The 18010-nt window shown below is 51.5% G+C and overlaps 1 pseudogene; it reads left to right on the top strand.

Moving 5' to 3' along the window:
• Positions 1-1803: 1803 nt before the first annotated feature.
• LOC114233341 (60S ribosomal protein L12-like) lies at positions 1804-9401 on the top strand (annotated as a pseudogene).
• The last annotated feature ends 8609 nt before the right edge of the window (positions 9402-18010 follow it).

Here is an 18010-nt window from a genome sequence, read left to right as displayed (position 1 = left end):
CCTTGGGAAGCACCACTAGCACCGCTGTCCGTCCGTGAATCTGGGTCCCTCCTGTGCCCACAGCTGCCCTGGCCCAGCGCAGTCCCAGGACGGTCCCAGAGGCAGGAGGAGAGGTTTGAAAGTGACATGACTGCAGCCCCTCCCTATCTACTGGAGGCCAGTACCTGAGTGACTCCCTGGCCCTCCCCAGGAGTGTTTGCCCTGATCTGTGCTGAGTGTGTCCATTAAGCATTCCCATCATCCTCTCCCTGTTTCAGGACCCCTCACTCCTGTCCATTGTGGGTGACTGAACAAGTGGAAGGGTGGGGTAAGGAAGTACACTCGTCTGGCTGAGATGAGAAGGTCTCGGTCTTTGCTACCCTCCTCCCCACCCTGACCTGGGATATAATGTGCTGAGGACTCTGGTATCTGAGCCCTGGCCTGTGGTCAGCACTCACAGGAGCTGTTTTCATACGTAGGAACCAGTGAAGCTCCCCTCCTCTGCCCCCAGTCCTCCCCTGCCTCCATCCCCACTCTCCCCAGCCTCTACCTCCTCCCAGAAAGAGTGCCCCCTTCTGCCAACCACACAATATAATCACATGGAGAATCACTGCCTCTGAGTGCACTTTACCTGGAACAACCCTAAAGGCTCAGGCCATTTTACAGATCAGGACTGAGGTTTGGAGAAGGAAGAGTCTCAGGCCAGGTTCCCCAGCTCCTCTTGAGCCGAGGGCTGAGAGATTCCAAGTCCACACTCTTCACAGCTTCAGATATTGGAAGACAACTGGATGCAGGCCCCCCTCAGTGGACCCCTCCCCGGCACATACCTGGTCCCCAGGAGTCAGGCACAGCCAGCCCAGACAGTTCCCCATTGAGGGCGGGAGCAGGCTCCACTCAGGCCCAGTCCTTGCTGCGACTTCTCCAGTGCCCTCAGCCTGGGCTCCCAGCTCCCACCCAAGCACAGGGCCCGCCTCTGGGCAGCCTCCTGGGCCAAAGCCCCTTGGGTGTCCACACCCCAGCTGCTGCCCATAAAAGCCACTTAGGCCAAAACTGCATGGCTACTCCCCACCCCCACCCCACCTCTGAGTTCCTGGCTGATGCTGCCATAGGCTCCCATCTGGCTGGCCACCTCCATTTGTCTGTTTGCCTGTTCAGAGGTTGTCTGTCTGGCCTGTGACTGGCTTCCCTGTACTCAACCTCGTGCTGCTGCATCAGGAGGCTGTGAGGATCAGTGCGGGCCATGAGGGTTACCCCAGAGCAATGAGGACCATCCAAGACCGGCCAGTCTGTAGCTTTGGGGCCACACCAGAGTTGAAGGAGGTGGCCCAATGGGAGACCACCAGACAAGGTCCCCTGGGTCAGAAGGCTTGGAGACCCCCTCCTCACTCCCTGGGACAGAAGCTCCTGGTCAGCCTTGGACCTTTTTTACCTTCCACAGCAAAGGACTCAGCCTGTAAGCGAAGACGGATGGGAACAGCACAGCTGGAGGGAGGGGGGAACAGGGCGTGTGTGGTCACAGCCAGGGGCCAGGCACAGACGCTGCATCCAAGAGTAACAAAGGAGGCCCCAAAGCCGGAAAATACAAGGGAGGGTAACAAGAGTAAGGAAGGGGGTGGGTAACAAAGGAAGTGGGTAACAACAGCAAATAAATAAAGGCGCAGGGAGAACTGCAGGTAAAAATTCCAAAGGGGGAACAGGAATGAGTGAGAGGGAGCAGGGTCAGTGTGGAGGGCCTCGAGGAACAGCCCGGAGGAAGGGCGACCAGCAGCTCTCCTGGGCAAACTCTTCCCCAAGTTCCCTGCAGCCTGAGCCTCAGGCGCTGTGATGAAGGTGAGAGACGCAGAACACGCAAAGGCAGAGGACCAGGAGCGTGGCTGAGAGGTGCCCAGGAGCTGTGCGCTGTTTGGGGTCTCTGGGAAAGGAATTGGGGAGGTGGACGGTGAGGCGGGCAACAGGCGGAAGGAAGTCAGGTTGGAGGTGGTCTGGGTGGTCCCCCTCCCCCATGCCCTCCCCCACGCCCTCCCCCACTCCTGCCACCTAACTGCGCGGACCTTGCGATAGAGGGCGAGGAGACCTTCCGGTGCTCCCCTCCCCTGGACAGTCGTTCGGTCCACCCTGGGTAAGGAGGGGGCTTTCCTCTGAGCTTTGAGTCCAGCTCCCTGCTGCAACACCCCAGCGATAGGCGGAGCCTGGGCCCGGGCGGTGACTCCCATGGGGTGTGGCAGTGGGAAGAGGCCTGGTCACAGTCAGAGGATGGGTTCGTGCCTCTCGGAGGGGGGGGGGGGGGGGGGGGGGGGAGTGTCTTACGCCTGTGTAATGGCCCAGAGCTTCCTCGGCCGGCGCCTCCCTCCCTAATGGCAGTAATGGCCCCGCGGGATAACTAGGACCTCAGGCTTAGGGCTCCTCCCGCAGACGACATCAGGCCTCTCTTCCGAGCCCAGAATTGAGCAGCGGGACCAGGGTGACGGGAAGAAATTGCAACAAGACCGACGGGGAGAGAGAAGGGGAGAACCACGAGTACCAACGAGGGAGGTGGCGCAGGAAGCCCACCGAGGACGCCGGGGCGTTCATGCCCCGCCCACCCCGCTCGGGTCCTGCCAGCGACTCACCCCAGCCGCCCCCACCGCTGGAGGCGCGGAGCGGGCTGTAGCCCAGAAGCGCAGCCGCGCAGCGCCACCTGCTGGCTGTGCGTGGGATTGCATGGCCCGAAGGGCTGCCCCAGGCTCCACCCCTCTGACGCCGACAGGGTCCAGCTCTGTGAAGTGGGGGTTGGAGCGAGGTCGGCGCGATAGGGCTGCTTGCAATACAGGGACTTAGAGGTGCCATATGAGTGGTAGGCAGAGAAGCGAAGACGCTGCAGAGCCCCTAATGGGCTATTCTCCCTCACCTTACCTAGCACCAACCTCTCTGGACTGGGATACCTCAGGCAACAGGAAATCTGGCCTTTCACCAAGTGCTCCAGCACTTGTGACCAAATATTTGCTGACCACTAGATGCCAAGCACGTTGAGCACTGGGGAAACATCTCCGAGAACCATGGAAACGGGGATTTGTGTACTCGGCAAGGGGAGGCGAGGCCCAGGGCTAGGGAAGCCCGAAGGAGGGGCATTTAACCCAGCCTGGAGCCCAGGAGTCTTTCAGGGTGGACCTCGGGGCTGGAACTTGCCCGATGTCTGCAAGCTGTGTGGGGAGGGGAGGGAGCAATGAGAGTGGGGGACAGGTCCAGCCCTGGGGCCCAGACCCAGAGATGGATTTCATCCCACCAATGGTGGGGAACCCTTTTAATGTGTACTGGGTGTGACGAGGTCAGTAAGTCCATGGTTTGAAAGAACAAGTTCAAGGAGGAGCAGGGGCAGGAGTGGGCTCAGAGAAAGAGGACCTGAGAGGTGTGGATCCACCCCTTCTGCCAGTGCGGATCCTGAGGCAAAAAAAAAAAACCTGAGTGGAATCAGGGTAAATAAATTCAGGGTAAGACTTGAGAGAGTGGAGTTAAAATGGGCACCCACATTAGGGGATCACGTGCAGAGGACGCATCCAGATGAGGAGGAAGTGCCAGTGAGGAGAGATGAGGGTTAGCTTCCAGAGGCCAAAGGGCAGGGTGGGGCTGGTTCCACATGGGCATCCCAAAGCCAGCCAGACAGGGGACCACCTCTCCTCCAGTCTTTGCTGGGTGTCCCAAGGGGAGACCTTGCAGAGGGCTCCAAGGGCAAACAGCAAGGAGCACAGTGCCTCGGTGCTGTGAGGTCCAGGACAGTTGTGGGAGTCCGAACCCACACTGAAGAGCTGAAGAGAAAGCGGGAGGTGGAGGGGCCCAGATACTTGTGAAGGAGGAGCTGGGAGGGGACCAGGTAGAGGAGGTCTTTGCTATTCAAGATGGCACAGCACATTGCCTAGGGGGCTGGAGCCAATAACTGGGAATGCGGAGGGGAATAAGAGGTAGAGGGTCCTTGAGGAGGCAAGGGGACTCAGTGGTGGGGCTCTTTCTCCCTAGGGGGAGAGCAAGGCTGTTAAGTGGGCAGGGGTTCCCACTTTCTCTCCAGAAGCCTTCTGCTGAGAGGAGGGAGGGGTTCCTAGGAAATCTAGGTTTGGAAGGAATGCTGGGAGATCAGGGAAAGGTTGGGTGGGCTGCCAGGTCTTGAGATCCCACCTCTTTGGGAAAGTTAATCTCCCCAACCTGGCCAGGGGGCATAGTGAGGGAAGCTGAGGGCGGGGGTGAGGTGGGGGGGGGGGGCGCTCCATCTCAGTGGGTGAGGTATGAGCTCCTGCTTTCCTCTATACCTTAGTGAATGACAGCAGGAACCCAGGGTCTGACTTACCCCTCTCCAGGGCAGATTCCTCCCTTCCTGGGGACCCCAGGGCCTGGCCTGATGACCCCCACCTCCGAAACAGGAGGGGCAAACTGGCAGAGAAGGGAGAAAGGAACCCAGGCCCAGGTAGTGTTTCTCTCTCTCCTCTTCCATCCATCCCTCTTGGACATACAGATCCAGGCATGGGGGTGGGGGGGAGGGGGGGTATTAGATTCTACTGGGCAGCGAGAAAGCTCCTGACATTTTCCAGGGGGTGGGCATGGCTGTTTGCGCCCCAAAGCTAGATGGCAAAGTACACATAGCAGAGGAAAAGGGTCACACGCGAGGCGCAGGAACCAGGCTAGTTCTATTGATCAAACAGCACGGCTTAGCCAGAGCTTCGCGCTCTGGAGGCCAAAGCCACCATGCCTGGGTCAGGCTCCGGGGCGCCGAGGGCAGGGGCTGAGTTCAGGACCGCCCCGGAGCAAGACGAGGCCCGCGAAGGCAGTTCGCTGCTGGGACCAAGGCTGAGCGGGAGACTCTAAGAACACAGCAGGACGATGGGGAGAGGGCTGTGCGCCCTCCACTACCCCACCCCCACCCCTGCTCCACAAAAGCCTTCCACCGCTTGTAATGAGGGATGAAAAGGCAGGAAGGTGTCATTGGGCACGCGGGTCTGCGCTCCGTGCTCAAACCTCCCGAGCCCGCTGCCGTCCCAGCCCCCTTCCCCTTCCCCGGTACCCGGCCTGCTCCGCTGAGGTCCAGGAACCGGCGACCAGCCGCTGCTCGGTTTCAGGCGCAGGCTCCAGGGCGCCCTGACGGGGAGCCCCGCGCGGGATCTCCCGAGTCGCGCCTCCCATGGTTTCTGAACCCCAGAGGAGGCAGGACAGCTTGGCGGGCGCAACCTGGAGTAGAGGGTGTCTATGGCAGATGGCCCAAGGGAGTGCGCACGCAGGCCTGGAGTGCCCAGGCAAGGGGGCCGGCAGTGGGACGCAGCGCAGCGCAGCCTCAGGAGCAGAACCGCGGCGCGGCCCACCCGGGGGTCGCCGGGACTGGCCGCGTGCTTTATACCAGCACCTGCGGGCAGCGGCAATTCGGGGAGCTGGCTCAGCTGGATCTGGGTGTGAGGTGGAATTGGGGTATCTGGGAGTCTGAGCGCAGAAAGCTACAGGCCAAGAGTTGAACTCTGGTGGGTCTAACTATAACTGCTCCTTGGCCCCACCCCTGCTCACCCCCGCGGTACTCGCTGGGTTCCCAAGAGTAGGGGGGAGGGATGCAGGGAGAAAAGGAGCCCAGGTTGATGCGTCTGGATGTGGGTTACTGGAGCACCCTAGCTGAGTAGGCCTTATTTTATTTATCTATTTATTAAAATATACTTTCATTGATTTCAGAGAGAAAGGGAGAGGGAGAGATAGAAACATCATTGAGAGAGAATCACCAATTGGCTGCTTCCTGCACGCCCCCCTACTGGGGATCGAGCCCGCAACCCAGGCTTGTGCCCTTGACTAGAATGGAACCCAGGACCCTTCAGTCCGCAGGCGGACACTATCCACTGAGCCAGACCAGCCAGGGCTGAGTAGGCCTTTAGATAGAACTTACGTTGGTGCTACCCTAAGGGTGCCCCTCTTCCCGCCAAAGAGTAAATGCCAGGGCACAGGGATGGGGGGCAGGGGCAAAGAAATGCCCCTTAGCCAGTTATATATATATTATTGGTTTCAGAGAGGTAAAGACACAGAAACATCCATGATGAGAATCATTGATCAGCTGCCTCCTGCACGCCCCACACTGGGGATCCAGCCCATGCAACCCGGGCATGTGCCCTGAAGGGAATCTAACCGTTCATAGGTAGATGCTCAACCACTGAGCCACACCGGCCGGGCCCAGAGCTCGTTTTGGTGGGGCACCAGCAGAGCAAAGACAGGGAGGCTGGCAGAGCCCAGGTTGGGTAAAGTAGAGCTGATTGGTGGGGGGCCCTCTGCACCATTTAGGACCCTCTCTGTATCTCCTCCCCAGGGACTGTTCCTTATTTTTACGTAACACAGCTCTCAAATCTGTTCTCACACACTCCCCTCCCACTCCTAGCTTCTCCCCACAAACCCGTTTCCTAGCTGCTGCAGAACAGATGCTTGAAACCACAAGTTTGGCCACAACAAGCCCTCCCTAAGGGGCTAGTGGTTCCCCAAGTCTTCCAGAATAGTCAGACCCTCCTCATACCCCAGCCCTGGCCTGGGCAGAATAAGGGCCTGGCAACCTCCAGCCTCCTCTGTAGTCACGATCCCCTCAGACCACTTCTTCGGCCCTGGCTGGGTAGGTCAGTGTCATCCCTATACACCAAGTTTGCGGAAGGCACGCGGGAGAGGGAGCCCAGGGCTGGATTGGGGGAATAAAGGGCAGAATAGCTTGATGAACGCTGGGGGCTCCCAATTTGGAGTGCAGAGGAGGGACTCAGCGACCTGTCCAGCCTGGAGCCCAGGGCCTCAGTGACAAAGCCTCTGCCATCCCTCCCACCACCAGAGGCCAGGAGCCAAACCTCCCTGGTAGGAGGTGAAGCTCCTACTAGCTCATGAGAGCTCTCCTTTCTGGAGAATCACCTCTCCTTGCATCCACACAACAGCCTCTCCTAGACAGCGACTGATCATGGCTTCAGACTATCTGCACTCCACTTTCCCCAACACCACACCAAGGCGCCCCCTCCCCCCCCCCACTGGCTGGGACCATGTCTGCTTTGCACTCATGGTCCCAACCCCAGGCACAGAGCCTGGTTCCCAGTATGAATTCCATCCTAATGACACAGTAAATGAGCAAATCTCTCCATTTTGTCATTTTTTTAAAAGAATAGTTTATTCATTTCAGAGGAAGGCAAACATCTATGTGAAAACCCAACATCCACTGGCTGCCTCCTGCATGCCCCCCCTCCCCCGGCACATACACACACACTGGAGATTGAGCTCAAAACTCGGGCATGTGCCCTTGACCAGGAATCGAACCAGCAACCTCCTGGTGCATGGGACGATGCCCAACTGAGCCACACTGGCCAGAGCTCCATTTTGTCATTTTTAAAATCATATATCACACATCAAATTCTAATATAAGGGGAAAAATAAAGACGTCCCCATGCTACCCTTTCACATGCCAGTTCTGCTTTCCAGGAGCAATTGCTTCCAACTCCTGAAGCTGTTTCTTCTAGTATTTACCTCATTTTGAAACCACAGACTTACCTGCTATTGTTAAAATTGGTGGTCTTTTTATTTTTTTATATATATTTTATTGATTTTTTACAGAGAGGAAGGGAGAGGGATAGAAAGTTAGAAACATCGATGAGAGAGAAACATCGATCAGCTGCCTCCTGCACACCCCCCACTGGGGATGTGCCCGCAACCAAGGTACATGCCCTTGACCGGAATCGAACCTGGGACCTTTCAGTCTGCAGGCTGACGCTCTATCCACTGAGCCAAACCGGTTTTGGCAAATTGGTGGTCTTTTTAAAGGCGGTGTAACACTTTAAGTGCATGCATCTTTTTTTAAATGTTTTTATTGATTTTTAGGGGGGGGGGGAGGGAGAGGGATAGAGTGATAGAAACATTGATGAGAGGAACATCATCCATTGACCGCCTCCTGGGGACTGAGCCCACAACCCAGGCATGTGCCTTGACCTGGAATTGAACCAGTGACCTCTTGGTTCCTGGGTCGAGCCACAATGTCTGGGCAAAGTGTGCACATCTTAACATGTTACATATGTATACACCTGTGTGTACACTGCCCAGATCAAGATAAATTTCAGCTCTCAGGAGTGCTCCCTCTGCCCACTCCTAGTCAGAAGCCCCATCTATCACTTTAGCACTATTGACATTTGTGGGGTTGGACTGAGCACTGTGGCATATTTAGCAGCATCCTTGGCCTTTACTCATTTGTGTAGGTAGACCAACCCCTCCCTCAAGGATGACTGCACCCTAACGTGTGAATATTCACTTTACTGGTAAGGGGGAATTAAAGTTGCAGATGAAATTGAAGATACTAATTAGCTGACCTTAATTTGACGGCCCAATGAAATCACAAGGGTACTTCAGTTTGGAAGGAGGCAGGCAGAGAGGTGACAAGGGAAACAGAGGTTGGAGGGCTGCACCTTGCAGATGGAGGGGCCACAGGGCACAGAATGCAGAAACCTCCAAAAGCTGGAAAAGGCAAGGAACTGGATTCTCCCCTAAAGTCTTCAGAAGGAATTCTGGCAGCCTGCCCTGGCTGGGTAGCTCAGCTGGTTAGAGTGTTGTCCTGATACTCCAAGGTTATGGGTTCAATCCCCTGGTCAGGGCACATACAAGAATCAACCTTTTGGCTCGGAGAAGGCTCAGGTGCAACTTTCTTCGGTCATCCCGAATCGGGTTCATCCGACACCAGCTGCCTCCACCATGCAGCTGAAATTCGACCCCAATGAAATCAAAGTCATATACCCGAGGTGCAACAGTGGGGAAGTGTGTGCCACATCTGCCCTGGCCCCCAAGATCGGCCCCTTGGGCCTGTCTCCAAAAAAGGTTAGTGATGCTTGGCCAGCGTGGCTCAGTGGTTGAGTGTCGGCCTATGAACCAGGAGGTTGCAGTTCGATTCCCGGTCAGGGCACATGCTCAGGTTTTGGGCTCAATCCCCAACATGGGATGTGCACGAGGCAGTCGATCAATGATTGTCTCTTATCGTTGATGTTTCTATCTCTCTCTCCCTCTCCCTTCCTCTCTGAAATCAATTAAAAAAAAAAAAAGGTTGGTGATGACATCGACAAAGCAACTGGTGATTGGAACGGTCTGAGGATTACAGTGAAACTGACCATTCAGAACAGACAGGCCCAGATGGAAGTAGTGCCTCTGCCTTTGCCTTGATCATCAAAGCCCTCAAAGAACCGACAAGAGACGGAAAGAAGCAAAAAAAACCAAAACAAAACATTAAGCACAGTGCAAATATCCCTTTTGCCGAGATTGTCATCACTGCCCAACAAATGTGGCACTGATCTTTAGCTAGAGAACTCTCTGGAACCATTACAGAGATCCTGGGGACTGCCCAGTCTGGTGGCTGCAATGTTGATGGCCGCCACCCTTATGACATCATAGATGGTATCAACAGTGGTGCAGCAGAATGTCCGGCTAGTTAAGAACTACAAAGGAAAATGTTTCAATTAAAGATTATTTGATAACCAAAAAAAACCCCATAAAAACAAACAGTACATAAGGCAACTGGTCGATGTTTCTTTCTTCCTCGGTCTCTGAAGTCAGTAAAAACATATACTTGGGTAAGGGTTAAAAAAATAAAAATCGGTGTGAGAGAAACACTGACTGGCATGCACCCTGGCCAGGACTCAACTCCACAACCTTTTGGTGTACAGGATGATGCTTTAACTAACTGAGCCACCCAGCCAGGGCCTGTCATTTCTTTCATATACTTACTAGAGACCCAGTGCACGAATTTGTGCACAGGTAGGGTCCCTCGCCCTGGCCAGTGATTGGGGCCGATGGGGGGGGGGGGGGGGGGGTGTCAGGGAGGTTGGCTGGCTGCGGGAGATTGGCCAGCTGCAGGTTGGCTGTGGGAGCACACTGACCACCAGGGGGCAGTTCCTGCATTGAGCATATGCCCCCTGGTGGTCAGTGCGCATCATAGCAACCAGTCAACCGGTGGTTCGGTCGCTTAGGCTTTTATATATATAGATTTTGCTATTTCCCCCCAAATGCTATAAGAGATATGTCAAACTCCTTGCAATAAATTTTCCTAATTCTCAAGCACACAAGGTCACCCATCATCCGTTCCGTATTTACTCTGGAGACCTTCCTCTGGGAGCTGGTGGGCTCCTGACCCAATCTGGACATTCACTTTCTAACCCCTGCACAGGAACTACGCAAATGGGGACACAGGAGACAATTTGTACTTTTTATGTTAATGACATTTTGCGCTGGATTCAAGGTTTTTCTGAGCACAAAATTTGTATGAAAATCATATTCCCTCAGAAATTTGAGGAACTTCTAGCTTTCAGCATTCCAGGATTATAAGTGATTCTCTATCCTTTTTATAGGTTGAAATTGGGGTCCCAACATAGGAGGGTCCCTCACCAATAAGCAATTCTCAGATGCCAGCAGGGTATCCAATCATTCAGCTAAATTCTGACACTACCTGAAGACAGAGATGATTCCACAGGTAGGGCTCAGTCCTATAAGACCACTCCCACCCTCCAACATACCTCAGAGATTAGCCAGCCGCCAAGCCCAGGTATTTTTTTTTTAAAAAAAATATATATATTTTATTGATTTTTACAGAGAGGAAGGGAGAGAGGGAGAGAGTTAGAAATATCAATGAGAGAGAAACATCGATCAGCTGCCTCCTCACACCTCCTACTGGGGATGTGCCCGCAACCAAGGTACACGACCTTGACTGGAATCGAACTTGGGACCCTTGAGTCCGCAGGCCAATGCTCTATCCACTAAGCCAAACCGGTTAGGGCAAGCCCAGGTATTTCTAACCAGAGCTGGCTATACTAATAAATCAGATTCTCATGATCCACTCCTTGGGCTTGGTTCATTTGCTAGAGGCTCACAGAACTCAGAGAAACATGTTACTTTCTAGATTACAGGTTTATTATCAAAGAATATGACTCAGGGGCAGATAGAAGAGCCACATAAGGCAAGGCACCAGGAAAGGGCAGGCAGCCCCTCGGCCCTGTTCAGGTGCACCACTCTCCCCGCATTTCCACGTGCTCACCGACCTGGAAGCTCTCACAAAATGACCAGCAAAAACTGCCCCTCTGGGTTTTTATGGAGGCTTCATTAGAGTTATGATTAAGTCATTAGGAATTGGTAATTGATTCAATCTCTACCCACTCCTGATGTATGGGGATGGGACACAAAGTCCAACCCTCTAATCACATGGTTGGCTCCACTGGCAACCAGCCCCCCATCCTTATGTGCTTCCAAAAGTCACCTCATTAACCTAACAAGATACAGGGAAATTCCAAGGGTTTAGGGCAGGGGTCCTCAAACTTTTTAAACAGGGGGCCAGTTCACTGTCCCTCAGACCATCGGAGGGCCAGACTATAGTTTTAAAAAAAACAACTATGAACAAATTCCTATGCACACTGCACATATCTTTTTTTTTTTTAATTTTTTAAAATATATTTTATTGATTTTTACAGACAGGAAAGGAGAGGGATAGAAAGTTAGAAACATTGATGAGAGAGAAACATCGATCAGCTGCCTCCTGCACACCCCCTACTGGGGATGTGCCCACAACCAAGGTACATGCCCTTGACTGGAATCGAACCTGGGACCCTTCAGTCCGCAGGCTGACGCTCTATCCACTGAGCCAAACCAGCTAGAGCCACATATCTTATTTTGAAGTAAAAAAACAAAACGGCAAAAACACCCGGCGGGCCAGATAAATGTCCTCGGCGGGCCACATGTGGCCCGCGGGCCGTAGGTTTGAGGATGCCTGGTTTAGGGAGTAGTGAAGCCAGGAACTATGGATGAAGACCGAACATCATATAAATCACATATCACAGTCCAACCTCTGGTCTTTGAACTCGGATCCCTCACAGCAAATTACTTAAGTCAAAAGATACTGGTCCAGCCCTGACTGGTGTGGTTCGGTGGTTAGAGCAGCCCACTCACTGAAGAGTCTGTCAAGGGCACCTACCTGGGTTGCAGGTTTGATCCCTGGCCGCAGTTGGGGTGCATGCAGGAGGCAACCAATCAATATGTCTCTCACATCGATGTTTCTTTCTCTCTCCCACCCCCCCTCTCTAAAATTCAATGGAAAAAAATATCCCCAGGTGAGGATTAACAACAAAAAGATACTCGTCCAGCCCTGATTGGTGTGGCTCTGTTGGAGTGTTGTACTGTACACCAAAAGGTGGGTTTGATCCCTGGGATCAATTATCTCCCCCATCCCCTTCCTCTCTCTAAAAAGATACTTGTCCATTACTAGAATCTCATTCAGTCATGAGTAACTATCCAGCCGTCATTTTATCATATGCAAACGTCTTCCAGGGTGATGTCATTCAGGTTTGCAAACTGCCATTCAAACCTGTCAGGTTCCAACAGCATAGGTGGTCTCGGGAAAAACATGGCTTCACCCTTTCAGGCGGTGTCATCTCTTGCTGACCCTCTTCAGGCATTAAAAAATGAAAGGTTGGATTTCCCTTGTTGCATAGCCCAATTATTCATCCCTTTGTCCTCTGCTATTATTTCTCCTTCTCTCCATTTGTTGTTTCTATTACCCAGACTTTTCCATCCTTTGAAGGGTCTTTAGGTTCCGCCACTGTGCGGGTCCAGATTGCAGGCAGCCACGCTAGCTTAGCCAGTGCCTCCCCCGAGGCACTCTCACTCAGACAGGCCGAGGTCACTGGTGCAGAACTCATGGGCTGCCCGAACCACTACGCAACACATCAGCATCCACTGTCAGCCCCAACGCTGCCTGATGGGGTGAAGGCACAACCTATCCCATCAGGCCCTTAGGAATTCTGACATAAAGGGTTTAACAGTAGTTACAGTTTCTTGCTTAATAATCCTCCCTGCTTCCAGCACCCACAGTTGTACCCCTGGTCCTGGGACCACTGCCAGGTAGGGGGAAAAAAGCTGCAATAATGTGGGCAAGAACTTTAGTCACACCAGCACCCCCCATCCCTTCCCCAGAACATTAAGCCCCACTCAGATTGTGAGCACACACTGCAGAAGGCATATAAGCCAGCCCTTCATGTCCTTATTCCTGCTGTTTTAGATAACCAATGTTTGAACTGCCCATTTAAATTCTCTATCAAACTCATACTCTGCCTATTGTGGGACATTACTGGCTGTAAAGTGTGTTCCTTGGTTCCAAGAAATGTAACCTGGTGGTACAAACAAGTACAGCACTTTCTGTTCCTATTCTTGAACTGTATTTTGTGCATTTGTATCTGCCACTGGGTATGCAAAACCCAGTCTGGAGTTAAATGTCTATTCCTGTAAGGACCCATTTATAGCCCCAAGGTGCTACTGGCATCGGTCCAATGTAACCCACTTCCCCTGGAAGTCTTTCCCAGAGCCAGTTGCAGTCCGCCTCTTGTTGACAAAGTTCTTGTGCCTTGCAGGGTGCAAGAGAACTATGTCTAGATTCGACCCATCTCTGTATTGCTGCAGCCCCGCTTGCCCACTCATATCATGGGCCCAGGTACCATAACGGAGCACACCAAAGGGTCTACTTGGTGCCAATCACCTTCTGAACTTGGAAGGGGGTTCTTCAGATGGGCATCAACTTGTCCTATTGTAATGTACCCCTCAAATTCCCACAGGGACTTCGGCATCCCTTTAATAAGCCAGATGTCCATTGCCCTAATACCTGACCATTGGCCACTGCCCATGACGGAGTAAAAACCCAAAGGAAGGAGCTTTTACTGCTGATCAATTCTTCCATCACTCCTGGGAAAACAGCAAGCAATTCAGCCCATTGAACTGATCTGTTTTTACCTTCTTTGATCAGAGTAGTGGCCTTCCAAACAGGATGTTGTCTGTTTACCTTGGAACTGGTGTTCACAAACCAAGCAGCTCTTTGTTGATCAGCCAAGAGCTATTTATAGGGCACTGTCCAGTGACAACAGAAGCGAGCAGCTCCTCACAGTTTCTAAGCCAGTCCTAGGGGAAAGGACGCTTCCTCCTCCTATCTCCTTGCTACCGCCAGGCAGCATGATCTTGTATAAATCATTGCCATTTTATTATCTTACTCTTCTGGGCCCTGCAATACCTATTAGAGCATTTCTCTGACATCACCCAAGACATGGTGGGTAGTTCAGGTTTCAAGATCACTTTATGTCCTTCAGGCATGAGTAGCTTCAGTTTCTGTCTGATAGGAGGCAGGAAATGCCCCACAAAAGAAAATTCTCTTGTCCAACGTCCCAGTAGTCATCACTAGGAAGTGCTCATGAAGTGCTGCCAAGCCCCAGCCCACACTCCACATGGGCTACTGCACAGGGAAGCTGTTCCAGCTTCTCTTCCATCCTGTGTGGGCTCAGGCAATCCACAGGTTCCCATCAGCATGTCCCATTAATGTGGCCAGAAGGGCGCATTTACAAGCCTGTTTTACAAGGCTAGGTAGGGAAATGTTCCCCAGTTAGATACAATGTCCATCCCATAACACAATCAGGTAAGGGACATGGCTTCACATAAAGCCTGCTCAATTGAACTGATCTGTTTTTACCTTCTTTGATCATAGTGGCCAGTTCTCCTACTAACTTTTATCTGAATTCCATCAACTCTCACATTTCTAACTGTAGGCCCTATTGGGACTTACCAACTGGTCTTGGCTTTACAATACTAGGTAGGGGCAGTGTGCCCCAGTAGGGCATAATATCCACTCCCATATAACATTAGTTAAAGGAGACACAACTTAAAAAATATATATATATCTATATATCTATATATCTATATATCTATATATATATATATATATATATATATATATATATTACTTCAGAGAGGGAAAGAGAAACATCAATGATGAGAGAGAATCACTGATCGGCTGCCTCCTGTACGCCACAATGGGGATCGAGCCTACAACCTGGGCATATACCCTGACTGGGAATTGAACTATGACCTCCTCGTTCATAGGTTGATGCACAACTTCTTTATTTATTTATTTTTTCAATATATTTTATTGATTTTTTACAGAGAGGAAGAGAGAGGGATAGAGAGTTAGAAACATCAATCAGCTGCCTCTTGCACACCCCCCACTGGGGATGTGCCCACAACCAAGGTACATGCCCTTGACCGGAATCGAACCCGGGACCCTTGAGTCTGCAGACCGACGCTCTATCCACTGAGCCAAACCGGTTTCGGCCACAACTTCTTTACATAAAGCCTATTAAAATATTCCAACTTTCATAATCTTCCGATCATTAGATTTTCATGTTCTCGCAATCTCATGGAGTCAGATTCACCAACAGGCTTTGCTGCCACATTATCAAGGAGTACCTAGAAACTTCTCTTTTCCATTCCGACCATTTTACCCACTTTTGTGTAAAAGGCTTTAAGTCCCATAGTGAGGGTCAAGGCAAGGGACCGGGGCCCTTTTGCCAATCCTTGACTTGATTAACTGGCCTAACCACTGTCCTGGGCAGGTTGCTTGCACAATCCTCTTAGCCTTCCAGATTCTGCAGTGCCTTCCTTCCTGGAAGGAAGCTACAGGTGTGCTGGGAAACCTAGCCACTGAGGAGTTTCATCATGCTACTCAAGACTGGCTGGCAGGGCAGGCCCTGGCAAAGCTGGGAGGTGCCCTCTGAGTAAGCCCATAGTTCCCCGACTGCCCACACCCCACATCTCTCCCAGACCCAGTCCATCTCTGTCCAGCCCATTACAGACTGACAGCATCCCCGAGTGTCTTTTTCTGATAGGGCACAAAGTAGGTGCCCACAGAGTACTCACGAGTTACAGAAGCCACTTGTCTCCTTTAACATCAATGACTACTTTATTTTTTTTTATTTATTTATTTTTTTTTATTGATTTTTTACAGAGAGGAAGAGAGAGGGATAGAGAGCTAGAAACATCGATGAGAGAGAAACATCGATCAGCTGCCTCCTGCACACCCCCTACTGGGGATGTGCCCGCAACCAAGGTACATGCCCTCGACCAGAATCGAACCCGGGACCCTTGAGTCCGCAGGCCGACGCTCTATCCACTGAGCCAAACCAGTTTCGGCTCAATGACTACTTTAAAGAAGAAAAAAGAAGAAACCTACCCCCAACAGTGTCGTTTCTGCCTCACTTCCAGGACAGTCTCAGAAACTCCCCCCTTCACTAGAGAGCTGAATGAGCCCCCCAGTGGGAACTGGCAAGGAGGAAAACTTCATGGAGTTCTCCATCCACCCCAAGCACCCTGAGACTTCAATGGTTCTGTCTTCCCCTCTGGGAGGGCACCAATAGATGAAAAATGCCAGTCTCAGTACAGCGTTGGGGTGGGGGTGGTGGCAGGAATACAGTAGCCAAGTTTGCTTCTAAAACAGATTGCTCTTGTCTCTCGGGGTGCCCATTTGCCCTGTGCCCCCCACTAGAACTTTAGCCAAAGAGGCAGTAGCTTGTCTAGAAGGGAAAGCTTCACTTTAGTGAGAAAACATACTGATCATGACTAAAACATGAGAGATGGGAAGCTGAATTTGCCAAACTGGAATGGTCCAGTAGGCAATTTCAGATGTCCAGGAGCAGTGGGAACAGGCTTTCCTGGGTCCTACTGTGGACAGGTGGGAAAAGGTAGGTGCTTTTCATGGCCTTATTAATATTTCCCCACCAATACTGATTCATAAATGCTACCACTTTGTCAACGGACCAATGGTTTAATGCATGTACAATAGTTAGGAGTGGCCGAAATCAGCTTGGCTCAGTGGATAGAGCGTCGGCCTGCGGACTCAAGGGTCCCAGGTTCGATTCCGGTCAAGGGCATGTACCTTGGTTGCGGGCACATCCCCAGTAGGAGGTGTGCAAGAGGCAGCTGATTGATGTTTCTAACTCTCTATCCCTCTCTCTTCCTCTCTGTAAAAAATCAATAAAATATATATAAAAAAAAAATAGTTAGGAGTGGAAATTTTAGAGTCTCTAATAGAACTGAGTCCAAACCAGAGCTTTCTCATTTTATCAAACCAACAATTGTTGGATTTCCAATTTTGTTTTTCTTTTGCTGGAGCCAACTGTTGGGCGTCTCTAGCCAGTTTTCCTAAGTTTCAGCTATGGAAATAGCCCTTTGAACCATGACAGAAGTTTGACTACTGCTGGTTCCCTTAAGGGCAACATCTCTCGTGGAAGTGTCGGGAGGGGATTTCCTTTAGCTTACAGAGAATCCAGTTTAGAGTGCCCTGGGCTCTTAAGAGCTAAAGCAGCAGGCAGGGCAGGCTCTGGCAAATGATTCCCGAACACAGGGCCACTTCTAATTTTATTTGCACTGGAATTCAGCCTGCTGTGAAGTAGCCTAGGTTAAAATGTTGCCTTCATGATTTCAAAAGAGGTTTAGCTTATCCAGTACAGGACTTACAAGTTTCATTCTTTAAATATAAGCTGTCTGTAAACCATGAGAAATCAGCATTACCCAGAGGAGCCTGTAGTCGATCCTCACCAGGACTCAGGAGGTGATCCATCAGTGCCACGCGGTCACAAGGAGCTTCACCAGCGCTGGAGGAAAGAGCGGCTGGATTAAAGTTACTACTTTAAAGTGAAAGTTATGTCAGGTAACTTACTGAAAAATGCTGAGTGTGATGAGAATCCAGGAGAGCCTCTACAGCATGGGGTACAAAGATGGTTAAAGGGGATCCCACAATTCCCTCTGTGGTCTTAACCAAAAGGGTAGTAATGGTTCTAAGAGGGGTATTGTCCCTGAACCACAGGGTCCAATTGCTGACCATAGTATCCTAGGTGTCTATGGTGATCTCCATGTTTCTGGGTGAGTACTGCAAGAGCATTTCCTTCCTTAACATGTACAAAACGTAAAAAGGGAATCTGATAATTTGGGTGCCCAAGAGCTGGTGGGTTCATTAAACTCTCCTTTAAGGATTTAAAGGCTATGTTGTCTTGTTCTTCCCATAAAATTGGGTCAGGACTGTCATTCTTTAGTAAAACACACAGAGGTTTTGTCCTAAGAGATTTGGGATCCAGTTTCAACCATAGCTGAGTAGCCCAAGAAAACCTTGCAACTGATGCTTAGTTTTGGGCCTTGGGAAACCTAGGACATCATGAAGCCTATCTGGACTCAGGGTAGTCCTTGTTCT

This window comes from Eptesicus fuscus, chromosome 4, assembly GCF_027574615.1.
Source record: "Eptesicus fuscus isolate TK198812 chromosome 4, DD_ASM_mEF_20220401, whole genome shotgun sequence".
NCBI classification, from domain to species: domain Eukaryota; kingdom Metazoa; phylum Chordata; class Mammalia; order Chiroptera; family Vespertilionidae; genus Eptesicus; species Eptesicus fuscus.
Note: the sequence above shows the minus strand (reverse complement) of the source record. Positions and strands in the feature narration are given on the sequence as shown.